Source organism: Chiroxiphia lanceolata, chromosome 1 (assembly GCF_009829145.1).
Source record: "Chiroxiphia lanceolata isolate bChiLan1 chromosome 1, bChiLan1.pri, whole genome shotgun sequence".
In the NCBI taxonomy this organism is placed as follows: Eukaryota; Metazoa; Chordata; class Aves; order Passeriformes; family Pipridae; genus Chiroxiphia; species Chiroxiphia lanceolata.
The window spans coordinates 59,794,551-59,806,665 of record NC_045637.1 but is presented as its reverse complement, the minus strand read 5'-3'; the positions used below and the strand labels follow the sequence as shown (position 1 = coordinate 59,806,665).

The 12,115-nt window shown below is 37.6% G+C and overlaps 1 non-coding gene across 1 annotated transcript; it reads right to left on the bottom strand.

The window, feature by feature from the left end:
• Positions 1-10,182: 10,182 nt before the first annotated feature.
• TRNAE-CUC lies at positions 10,183-10,254 on the bottom strand. The gene has a single exon. It is a non-coding gene; the product is annotated as a tRNA-Glu (tRNA).
• Between the last annotated feature and the right edge of the window lie 1,861 nt (positions 10,255-12,115).

Sequence of the window (12,115 nt, the reverse complement as noted above, 5' to 3'; positions counted from 1 at the left end):
TCTGACATTATGACATTCCTGGCAAACTCTTTGCTTGTTAATTTGAAATATTGTATTCTGGGAAAAGGGGATTGATTTCTGGGAGAGGGGTGATGAGGAGTAGCAGGTGGAGATTCAAAGTTTTATGTTTAAATGTTAATATTCTTTTTCTTTATATACACCTATGTTTGTTTATAGCTAGCTCAGTTACTGGATTAACATATGAAATATTTAAATAAATTAGTATGTTATTGAAGTAAAATAGCTCATATCAACCTGTCCTAGGCTGAGCTATTATTTTATTTGCATTAACCTTCGTTTGACCCAGTTGATACTTCTTAGACAAATAAAGCCAGTTTGTTCTACCTATTTAATCTCCTCTTTTCTCCAGCTCTTTTTTCGGATTTTTTTTCATCTCATTTTTTTTTTAGACATTAAACCCAGTTCAGAGATTAAGGGTTCTTTTATTATTACTAAACCATTCACATTATTGCTAAAATTGTGCACATTTTGCTACTCTGTGGATAGTGCTAATTAGGAGTAGGAGGAAGCCCATGATGATGTTATTCTTCTTCTTCAAGAGCATTAGCTTCTCATTTATGCAAATACATCCTCCATTGCCCCATATCCTCAGTAGACCATCCAGACACGCTAAATCTGGTCTTGAAGTTTTCCTGCATTATTCATAGCATCAAGTGGTTGATTGCTCAGATTGTAATTTACTATAATCAATTTTTCTGGGTCCTCCAGATCAAAGAGATTTTTAATTATCAAATACAAAGTTATACATGGGCTCATCTCGCAGAGGAATGTTAAACCTCACTAACTTATTTAAATTCCCTTAGAAGCTATTAGACCTATGAACAGGATTAAGCAGTAGCTCTTCAATTATCAGCATATATTACAAACATTTTTTTATTGTTTTCTCTTGGGTAGTAATCTCTTCTCTAGCAATGCTTTTCCAAAAAGGCAAGAGGATCTCTCTGCCTTGCCTTTCTCTGTTAGGTTTATGAAATACCAGAGCGGATGTTTACCTGCACCGTCAGTGTCATGATCCCCACATTTCCTTTGCAGCCTAAATTGCACAATGTGTTTCTCGTAAGCATTTAAGTGTGACTCTCAAACTCCTAAACTCAAGACAGACACCACTTTTTTCCTTTGTGAAGGGGGGTGGCTGGAATACGAATGTAATGCTTAGCCTGAGCGTGAGTTTACTTTGTTTGCTGTAGCACTGGTCTGGATTTCTGAACTTAGAGGGCTAATATCTGAGAGAGAACCACTGTTGCTTACCTTTCATGACTCATTGCAGTGAAGCAAGTGGAAATACCAAAATTCTCAATCAAAAAATCATCCTTTCACAGCTTGTTTTTCTTCCTTGCTGACTTACACTTATTTCCATCAATGCTTTCTCATTTCTTCCTTGGTCATTTGCTCTTTCCTTTACAGACTATATCTGACACCCATTGCTCTTTCAGTTCCTTTCCAGCTTCCCTTGGGCAACCCCAGCTTCAGGCCTGACAGCTGCATGCAAGATTCTGCTCAACTCTGCTAAAGGGTAATGCGCGTAGGAGAGGGTATATGTGAAGCTCTGAGAAGGCATAATCCTATTTGAACTTTGAGTTCTTCTGGTAGAGAATTGTTTCCCATATTTGATTTCAAATAGGAAAGTATTCTCAAATACAACATAGCTATCATATATGTTATCATTAAAACCTTATGTGTAATCCACTCATATTCTTAACTGAAAACATGCATTTGACAGGCCTGAGTATCACCAGTCACCCACTGTAAATTAACACCATCAAAACCTGCAGGTACTGTTTTCCTCCAGCTGGAGAAATTTAGCTGTGGTAGTTTAGGACAAATTGTCCTCAGCTAAAAGCTGCCATCTTTCTGGCAGGAGCAGCTGAAGTAACATGTGTTTATTTTTCAACTACTCCAATTCAGAGCCAGCAGTGTTCGCATGGTTGTGCAGGCCTCATATCAGGTGGCAATGTGCTCTACGTGCTGGAGGCAACTGAAGCTGTGGTGTGATCCCTTCTGCAATTTATGCAAGGAGTTGGTGGTAATTTAAAGAGAAGGAGCCATACATTTTAACCAACTGCAGCTGGAGCGTCCAGAGCTTACAGCATGCAGTTTATAGTTGGGACTTATGAAAGTAGGAGTCAGAGGTCACTATTCATTCAAGCCACCAATGTCATTCTTATCTTGTGCTTTTAGGATTATTACAGATTAGTGTATGTGACATGCTGAATAAAGTGTGAATATATTTAACTCAAATTTGACCTTCCCATTAAATATTATTGGATGCCTTGGCTATTTTAATATTTTTTGTTTAGGCTTCTGAAGTTGGCACCACAGTCTATTAAATGAATTGTCTTTTCAGTCACATAAAAATGCATATGCATGTATATGAACATAAAAATATGTATACATACATAGAGCTTTATCTGTACATAAAGTCAGCTGCAAGTACTTGGTTAGAACATTAATGACATTGTAACTTGATTGCAGAAGTGGAGAAACAGGCTTGTTGGAATACTTGTAATTCCTTTTGCCCAGTGCAGATTATGTAAAATTGCGTTTCAGGGACTGATGGCGGAGTGATTAGCAGCAAAGTACAGAGTAGTGGGAGGTCACAGAGGTTGAGTACCCTCCCAGAAATCACTCAGTCTTGAAGAAAGTCTAAATGAGTTGAGCACTAATGCTGCAAAATCTCTTGGCTGGCCACCTGTCTGGGGACGGGTAAGAACTCGTACTTGTCTGAGATTGGCTTTAAAACGGAATCGAGATCCCAGTGTCATGCTCTTAAAAGAAGGGGAAAATAAATATTGAATTTGGGGCAAGGCAGAATTAAATTGGTTTGGCTAAAATTCTATTTCCTTAAAATATGTTATGGAAAAAGTAAGATAGTAGTGGGAATCGATTAAAACAACAACAACAACAATCCACCAAACACCCACACAACTTTAATGCAAGGGAATCAAAAGAAAAGAAACCCTCACAGCAGACAGCAGAGTCATGCAGTCTGTAGCATGTAGCAGTAGTAGGTTGTAGCACCTACTTTGGCTTGGCTCCCAGTGAAATCCCTCATGTTTTGGCTACCTCAGAAGCACAGCACCAGGTCACTCAAAGAGCAGTGAGGTTAGATACAGAAACGTGTGCTAGAGGTGAATAACCTCAGGAGTCCTGCAACAGGGTTTATTAAATATATATATGAGATTTAGGGGGAAAAATCTCATGGATCTTTAATCTCTCATTTTCAGTCATCTTGGCAGCCTCAGTAAACAAAGCAGAGCAGAATAAAAATGCTCCTGAAAGCATACTTTCAGAGAGACACATAATGCACTACCTCCCTCCACCTACTCAGCTGGTTTACTAGCAACAAAAAGGGAGGAGTCCTGCTTGTGTTTCTTCTCTCCCGGTTTGGGGTTTCCACCCTTGCACTAGATCTGACCTGAGTGGTTCTTTTTGGGACATGATCTTACTCATTGACTTCAGGGTTTTATTAAGTAGTTTTTTGACATTACAATATGTCAAATTAGCTTGGAGGAAGGATGGAAGGGAGGTTTACAGATTGGACCAGGTCCCTTCCAACCATTTTGTGATTCTGGGGGAAGAGGAAAGTTTGATGCAGGAGATGTGTTTGGTTGTAAGCATGTGAGACAAAAACTATGGGGAGGGAGTCAACAGGGCCTTTTCCTTTCAGCAGTGAACTGATATTTGTGCTTCTCCTGTTTTTTGAAATGGTACCTAATGAAAACGTGTATCCTTGCACCTCCTTGTTATACCATTTCCTTGTCCTGGTTTGCATAACTGCCAGCTGGGACTGGGGGCTCTTCACGGCACAGCTCTTGTTATTCAATCTGTCTGTAAACTGCCTACCATAGTAGCTGTGGCTACAGAACTATTTGTGAACAGTAATAATATACCTGTCATATGCTCCAGTAAATGCTCACTTTATCTCCTGACATGATTTGCTATGTTTTTGGGTTTCTTTGGTAGGGTGTTATTCAAACTTGCCTTTTTTTGCCAGCAGCTACCCTTTGAAATAGTTGATATTTTGATACAATATTATTTCAGTCCTTTTTTTTGAGTTATTAAATATTTCTGCATCTCTGCATACAAAGACAATAATTTGGTCTCTGAGCCTTTTCCAGTTTGTATTGGTTGGCACAGGGCTAACCTCTATACATTGGCTGTGTTCTCTTGGGTATTTGAATTGAATAACATTGAATTTCAAAGGGAATTCATTCACTTCCTTTTTGTCTCCCACCTTCAAAATTGTACTCCCAATATTTTACCATAAATGCCTTCAGATGGGCAAGATGACCTGCCTGACTTTCATCTAGTCACTTGAACCAAATGACCTGTGCTAGATTTGACAGTTGTATGGTACTTGAGGAAAAGGCACACTGCATAATACATAGCACACCTCTATGATCCGTTATCCCTCATATGCCCTAGAAACTTTGCTGAACTTTTGTGACCCTCTGTGCTGCTTTTATTGCAGTGAGCAGTGAGGTTCTTTGTTTTCTGCCTTCAGTCATCTACTAAAGAGAGTTCGGATTGCATTTTCCTACCCCACAGTGAGATATTTTAGGTACAGCATTAATAACTACACTAGAAGCCTGCCTGTCCAATATTTGCCCAGCACTACTTTAAGTAATGAAAACTATTGTTGTGCAAATCGAGGCACATTTCTTTTACCACCCTTCCTCAATCCTCTCCCCAGCCCCTTCTTTTTAAAAGGTTTGAGGAGGTAATTCAGAATGAAGTAATGGCTTCATCCTCTCCTTACATCCTTAAGGAATAAGGACTGTGGGATATGAAAGGGAACATCAGCTGAGGTTGGATCCTATCTATGAACACAGGGGTATGCCTTACACTTTGGGTATATCTTTTTTCTACAAACATACATTTCCTATATTCATAGTGGTAAAAGCAAAGCAATGGTAATCCTCCAACTCTTCTCTACAGACAATACAAGTGGTGTTGTATTGTTGCTGTATCCCATCCTCTTGCCTTTCTGTATGTCCCTCCTTCGATGCTAGTATCCTAAAGTCAGAGCCAAGGTGATTTTTACTGCTGTCTCCTATAAAAAGAAAGAACAAGATAAAGCTCTCTTGGAGTATGAATGAATACAATTAAGTAACTGGTGACCTGAGACAGCATGCACAGCGTGAAACACTTTTTTCAAGTACACATACAACTATCTTACCTTACTTTTTATGACAGTAATATCTGTAAAGGCTTATGAAAACATTAAGAGCTGTCTAGAAGAAAAAGCACAGGAAATTCTCCTTTCTCCTCCCTTCTCAGTAGTCTATAGGACTGCATGAGTAGTGCCTAGGAGGAAGCCATTATGACAATAACAAAATGGGACAATGTGCAAACCAAAATGCATTTAATACTGAAAACGTACTTTATCAGAAAAAAAAAGCATCTATTTGTACATGCATTTGTACTTACATATCATCACTTAGCACTGCTCTGCATTTCATTAACATGACTTTTTATACAAATATTCCACACAAAGCCAGGATCACATTATGAACTTAGGAGTTGAACTGTGTATCAAGGTAGCAAAGAGTGGTATGAGGTGGATGGTCTCTCAGATATTCCCTGAGCCTTAAGTCCTCAGCAAGAGGTGTAAATATGCTCCTTGCTGATGCACCTGATTGAGTGTATTTGTATAAAGGAGCCCATTAAAGGTATTTACTGCATGTAACATGCAGATAGTTAGGGTTACATGAGAGGAAAGGGAAACATCTGAGAAGAGAGGTAGAGAAAGGGCTCCATAGGGCTCCTCCCAAAACATTCTGTTTAAATATTTATGCTACCTAAAGGTGTATATACTACAGTGGAGAAGTAACTGTTGTATGCCTAGCCTTGCAGCCAGTAGCTCTTTCTGATTAAAGAGGCTGATGATTGCAGTGGTAGCAGTATGGGCTTCTAAATATAAGCCTGTGGAAATGTTTGGACATATGACGGGAGAGTCAGGAGAAAGTCCATGAGATTGAATCCTTGCTGAAGTTATTGTATGAACAAAGCAGTTCAAAATGAGCCTGGTTATGCCCCCAGGTAGCAGTCAGGCCTTCCAGTAGCTGCAATGTCTGATGGTACAAAACCCATGAGCATGAGTGGCTAGAGAAACTCTTCACAGGAGTGCAGTCCATAGTTAAGGGGGAAATTTAGATTCAAAAGTACAAATAAAGTTTAAACAAGAGAAGATTGATAAAGGAGGATTGCTAAAGGGAAAAAAATTCATCTGCAAAATGAAACAAAAAACCCACCTATGTGTACAAGAGCTGCAATAGCTCTTATATGTGCTCGTTTGTTGATATGAAAAGGGCCATACATCACAACATGCTAGTAGCAGACAGGTAATTGTCTTCTGCCATAGGCTAATGCATATACAATAAGTTAAACTTGGAGATTTTGTAGTTGTTTGTTTTTAAATTACTTTGTTCTGTTCCAGTCAGTCAATGAATAATGTATGCTCTTCGAGGGAAGATATACTGAGTATAATGGAATAATGGTAAGCCAAAAATTATTTTTATGAAAGCAACAACTCAGATTCGTAGTGTAAATTTCACCTTTGTCCCTGGGGCTGCAAATTTTGTTGTCTAGGCATGCCCAAACATCTCCTCTGCCTATCCCTAGGAACCCCATGTACACAGCCACAAGGGGAATGGACTGTGTGGCTCCTAACCAGTTCCAACAGATTCCATACTTCCAGAATATTATGCAGTTTCAATTGTATGATGTTGTCTTAAAACTTTGTTCATGAATATTTAGATAAGAAGTAACTTATACTGGTAACTGCTGTAATGAAAAATAACAAATGAATGTATTTGGTTTAAGTGCTAATTTCATTTTACACCTGATTTTTAGGTGTAATGCTAATTCAATTTAGAAAAAGCTAGCTGGTAACAGGATAAAGGTGTTTTGAACAGCTTAGAGCACTTCCTAGAAATCCATGTAAACACATCTTCAGGAGGCATGCAGCCTTCTTAAGAATGACATCAGAGCTCTGATGAATTAACATTGTTTTTTGCTCTGACAGAAAGACTTCTAAATGGTATTCAGAAGAACGATAAGTGTAATAGAAGTAGGTCAACTTGACAAATAAATAGCCTGACCTACCCATAGGCCTTGATTTGCTGGCATTTTGAGATTCTGGGCCAGCTTTGTACCAAATCTGCTCATCCCATATCATGTTTAATCTGTACCCTCTTTTGTGGCTTGTCAAAGATTTATTTGATATACTGTGCGTATAAAAACTAATATTCCAGTGCTGAATTTTTTTAGTAGCTAGTTTAACTTGATTCACTGTGACATTCCCCTGTGTAATGACACCTTAGCTACCAGTTTCACATCATTAATTATGATATTGCTCTGTGCTGTGACAAGAGGCCTAAATTAAAACTTGTTTTAAAATGTATAAACTGACATTTTTCAGGGTCATTTATTTCGTGAAGTAATAGATATTGCAGGCATGAACGAAATATTACTCCAAATTCTGTGTTTTACTAAGAATGTTTTTGGAGCAATAGCTGTTGGATAAACAGAAACAAACCCGATGTCTCTCTTTTTCTTTTTCCTATTCACCCCAACACAATGTTTCAAAAGCATCAAGAGTTGTGAAAAGATATTATATCTTTCATTGAAGAATTCTACTGAATGTGACCTTACATCATCCACTTAAGCATATGGCTATAAAATGTGTTCCAAAAGTCTTTCTGCAGGAATTTAAGCAGTCACAGGCTTAGGAATTTAATCTAAATTGTTTAGGATTAACTAAAAAAAAAAAAAAGATCATTTTATCCAGTGAATAATGGATTTCCTTAATCTGATTTATAAACTGGATGCAACAGCAGTACTTGCTGTATTTTTGCTTACAGCGAAAATGGACTGTAGGAAGAAGTGCTCTGATTGTGTGATTTCACCTTTTCTGTGTTGGTTTTCACAACATAGAAAAGTTTACCATGTTATTTTGGGCACACATTTGTTTGAAAGAAACAACAACTTCCTGCTCCCTTTACATTTCAGCAGTGCAAGTATCTAACAGCTCTTTGCTCCTTTTCTAGGAGACATGCATTGGTTTGTTAGCAGATGGTCTTTTTTCTCTACAGTGCTAATCAAACTTTGATACATTTGGATTTGCACAAGGGAAAAGCTGACAAGGCTGACTGAGCGCATCTGCTTAGCTGTTTCTTGCAGTTCCTGAGAAATGACTCAATATTCACTTAAGGCTGAAATGCTGGAATTGGAGAGTCAGTGTGGTGGCAGAAACATCATTTTCTGTAATCAACTAGGGCAGAGCGGCTGCTCACGCATCTCAAAATAACACTCAGGTTGATGGCACCAACTCCTTTTAATTGATGAATTGCAACATTACTGTTTAGCAGCATCTGAGCAACATCCTGTTGGGGAAAAACCTGACTAATCAGGGAATTCCACTTGGCTGTTCTGAAGTGGGTTATTTTATAAACAAAGCAGTCTGAAGGTTTTTTCTTTAAGCCATGTTTTGATACGCAAGGAAGTTCTGCATATAGAGAGCTTTCAAAATTGAGGGTCAAATCAAACTCTTGCTATTGGAATTGATTTGGCAGAAAGGGGTGGTCAAGTAGGCTTTCCATGTGAATAAATACTAGGTTGTTTTTGATTTTGGTGGGAATTTTTTATTTTTGTTTTGTTTTGTTTTTGGTTTTGTGGGTTTTTTTTAAACTTTTCCCTGGAAGTTTAAAAAAAAAAAAGTATATCTTAACTTTCTGCTAGGCTCTTCTTGGTGCCCATGTCAGCAACACATATGATATTTGAGCTGCTACCAGCAGCTGTATCTTCTGCTGTCTAGACTCCTCACTGCATCCTGATATTGTGCTTTCTGGTTACTTATACTGTGGAAGGCCAACCTTTTATCTTTTCACATTTCTTCCTTTCTACCCTGTGTATCAATATGTGAGAGCCAATGAGTTCCAAGTATTTATACTGAGCATACAGAAAATTGTTATGCAGCTCTAGCTTTTCACTTGTAGAAACAGAAAGTCAGACCAATCTGTGGTAAAATGACATGAATGATCTCTTTGGTGTCCATGTTCTTACATACAACGTGATAGAAATGCACATCCTACTACAAGAAAGGTCAAAACTGTGGTTGGGAAGTTCAGTTCAGTTTAGCATTGAAAAACAGTTTGAGAACATGATGATGAAAAATGTTCCCCAAGTCCCTGCAGGGCATCCATCATTTGGGGCTTCCTTAGCATATCTTTTGTGACTGTTCCAGAAAAGAGGCTTGTAGGAGGACATATGGTAATAAATACTACCTATTCTTTTGTCAACTGAAGATTCTCATATGATTTCCAAGAGCGTTTCTGGCTCATTTTAATCTCTAGGTTCTGTCCGACAAGTGAGTAGCTCTGCTTACAAAGTTGTTTATGACCAGGGAATATTTTAATACTGTAATGATTAGAGAGAACAAGCAAAGAATCTGAACAGGGAAGATAAAACATAAAAAGAATGAAGGAGATGATAAGAAAATATTGAGTTTGCAATGGATATAGCAGGTCTTTGCTTTCCAGTGAACATAATTCCAAGTAATTAATGTGCTTTGTAATGGGCCCACCTTCTATAAATATTTCAATCTGTTCAAACTGATCTCTCTAAATCAGCAATTAAAAAATTGCTGATTTATATGGGCAACACCAGATAATAAAAGTTTTATTTTTCAATCAGGGAATTTAACTGTATAATGCTGGAGCATACTGTTTGTTGGATTTAAGAAAGTGGAATTTGGCTGTTTTACTTGGTGCTCTTTATTCCTTCTTAATTATGTTCCTTATGAATAGATAACTCCAATCAACTACATGAAAAAGAGGATGTATTTTGCAAGACGGAAAAAATTCAATGAGTGTCAACAAAGTATAGTAAAGCATTCTTGAAATGACAATACTAATCATCATCATCATGGCCAGTCTTCGCGAACAAAGATTTGGGAAAGGTCTTTACCCTTTGAGCCTGCACAGTGGATTTTTTAGATGAGACACAGTGTGCGCTGAGCTGAGCCCACCCTTTAATCCTAAGGTTCATCTGCCTCAGCCGAGCGAGCTCGGACGGTGGCAGTGAGGTCCTCAGGGCGTAGGTTTGTTTACAGTGACCTCTTAGATGGATGGCCTTACAAACTCCATCTGCCTGGAGGGGTTCCCTGACCGGGAATCGAACCCGGGCCACGGCGGTGAGAGCACCGCATCCTAACCACTAGACCACCAGGGGTCCTCGACAATAATAAAGAAGGATGGTAGTAGGTCTGGCTTGATATTTCTCTGTAGATCATACTTTTGCAAGTCTTGAGACTGCAGTTTTACCTGAAGTTTTTAGAATATGAGAGAAGGTAATGAAGACTGAGTTTTGAGACAATTTTTGATTTCCTTGCTCTACTGGTTTTTTAGTTACTTTTTATTGTGCTTAGGTTAAAAAAGCCCGGTCAGTGTTGGCAGGACTCACCTGCAGCCACTGGCTTGGGCATCTAGCTGATTTCTGGGGTTATCTCAAGTGAGCTGTGCCACAATGTTTTCCTTTATTCTAGAAAATACCACATATCCAAGACACTAGCAATATAGTTAATTTTTTTGTTTGTTTGATATGGTTGATTTTGTCTTTTTAATTTCAGTGCAACCTTCATAAGTCCAACCATTATTTGAATGATTTTGGTCCACTTTTATTCATACTAGTTCTGATTTCAGTGTAGTAGTATTACAAGTAAGTATTACTGGAATATTCTATCTATATCATGTTAGCAAAACGGACATATTTGTACTGATAAATGAAAATAAAGCATGGTAAATTTTTAATAAGACATTTTCTTTCCCTTTCAATATCAAGTCCTCCTAACACCCTAAAATTAATTTAAAGTACTAAATTATTTTTTTTTAATCAAGATTGATTCTTCAACAACTAAGATGTTCTTCACTTTTTAGTGTATGCATATTTTAGTAATATATATTTATTGGACTGATACAGTTTATTTTATACTCCAGTATTTAATTTTTACTTGAGGTGGTATAGGGAAAATCAGGTAAATGGAGAGAGAAACCATTACTATTTCAGACAATAGCTTTTCTCTATTGCACAATGATACCATTACTTAAGATGGCATTTTTTGGAAGACAATGTAATTTAATCCCACACCACTAAGCAAAGATTCAGGAATTCTGTATCTGCAAGGTAGAATAATCCTTTCTGTACATTGTATTTGTGATATTTCTCTTTTATGACCTACAACATATCACTTTGTGTCTCATATAATGACATGATACAACTTTCTTTATAGCGACTGTACACACTGCTGGTTCTAAAGCTACAGAATGTGAGTTATGTAATAGCCCAATTATATCAATAGAAAAATAAAATTAAATAATTTGGTGTTTTTGCTAGCATGGAATTAAAAAAATGAAGTTAAGGGACAGAGGTGAGGCAGCTAAGTTATCTAGAAACTATGGCAAACCAGCATTCCCTTGATGCTTGAATTCAAGCATTTCATCATTTGGATGCTATACATCAATGGTGACGCATCATTTTCCATGATAAACTGTTTTTTTAATATAAGCCATAATATCTGTGTTGGGTTTTGAGATATGGGTAATTTTATGATGCATGTATATCTCTCCTTCCTTATAAATGTCCAGATTGATCCATATTTCCACAGCAGACAAAATTGCAAAGTTATTAGATCAAAAAACAATTACAGTTTGAGCAAAGTTTACTTTTCTAGTTGAAGTAGAGCTGACAATGGCAAGTTTTGTCACATCACTGTAGAACTGTGCTATATAGTGAGTCCCTTAGAATCATAGAATGGTTTGTGTTGGAAGGGATCTTAAAGATGAAGTAAAAGTGATGTTCATTCTCAGGGCATTATTTATGTAACAAATGTGGATAAAACCTTCCCAAATCTTCGTTCGCGAAGCCCAGCCATGAATGATTTATGGATATAGTTGTCACGCATAACTGCTTCTCTCTGCAATTGTAGATTGTTCTAGAGATCTTTAGCTCACACTAAATTCATGTGCAGGGATGTACTGTGTGTTGTCTATACAGCAATTGTTTGACTGCAGATGTGACTGCTCATCAGGGTATT